This window comes from Bos javanicus, chromosome X (genome assembly GCF_032452875.1).
Source record: "Bos javanicus breed banteng chromosome X, ARS-OSU_banteng_1.0, whole genome shotgun sequence".
Lineage (NCBI taxonomy): Eukaryota > Metazoa > Chordata > Mammalia > Artiodactyla > Bovidae > Bos > Bos javanicus.
The window spans coordinates 127,679,527-127,680,615 of record NC_083897.1 but is presented as its reverse complement, the minus strand read 5'-3'; the positions used below and the strand labels follow the sequence as shown (position 1 = coordinate 127,680,615).

Genomic DNA, 1,089 nt, shown 5'->3' with positions numbered 1-1,089 from the left:
ATGCTCAAAATCCTTCAAGCTAGGCTTCAATAGTCTGTGAACTGAGAACTTCCAGATGTATAAGCTGGCTTTAGAAAAGGAAGAGGAACCAGAGTTCAAATTGGCAACATCCACTGGATCATAGAAAAAGCAAGAGAATTCCAGGAAAACATCTATTTCTGCTTCATTGACTATGCTAAAGCCTTTCACTGTGTGGATCACAACAAACTGTGGAAAATACTTAAAGAGATGGGAATGCCAGACTACCTTACCTGCCTTCTGAGAAACCTGTATGCAGGTCAAGAAGAGCTGCAGTTAGAACCGGACATGGAACAATAGACTGGTTCAAAATTGGGAAAGGACTACATCAAGGCTGTATATGGTCACCCTGCTTATTTAACTTCTATGGAGAGTACATCATGTGAAATGCCATGCTGGATGAAGCACAAGCTAGATTCAAGATTGCTGGGAGAAATATCAACGACTTCAGATATGCAGATGATACCACTATAATGGCAAAAAGCAAAGAGGAACTAAAGGACCTCTTGATGAAGGTGAAAGAGGAGAGTGAAAAAGCTGGATTAAAACTCAACATTCAATACTTACCTGGCAGGGGAGATACCATGATCACGAAGGTGGTTTTCCCAGGGCGAGGCTTATCCATTGCACTCCGGATGTGCTGACCCCTATGATTCCCCAAATGTGGGAAACTCGACTGCATAATTTGTGGTAGTGGGGGACTGCGTTCGCGCTTTCCCCTAAAAAAAAAAAAAAACCTCAACATTCAAAAAACTAAGATCATGGCATCTGGTCCCATCACTTCATTGTAAATAGATGGGGAAAGTGGAAACAGTGACAGATTTTATTTTCTTGGGCTCCAAAATCACTGCAGATGATGATTGCAGCCTTGAAATTAAAAGACGCTTGCTCCTTGGAAGAAAAGCTATGACAAACCTAGACAGCATATTAAAAAGCAGAGACATCACTTTGCCAACAAAGGTCTGTGTAGTCAAAGTTATGTTTTTTCCAGTAGTCATGTATGAATGTCAGAATTGGGCCATAAAGAAGGCTGAGCACTGAAGAATTGATGCTTTTGAACTGTGGTGCTGG

General features: G+C 41.4%; 1 non-coding gene across 1 annotated transcript; it reads left to right on the top strand.

Annotated features, from left to right (window-relative positions):
• Window positions 1-577: 577 nt before the first annotated feature.
• LOC133243618 (U1 spliceosomal RNA) lies at window positions 578-740 on the top strand. Its single transcript, XR_009735168.1, has one exon. It is a non-coding gene; the product is annotated as a U1 spliceosomal RNA (small nuclear RNA).
• Window positions 741-1,089: the final 349 nt, after the last annotated feature.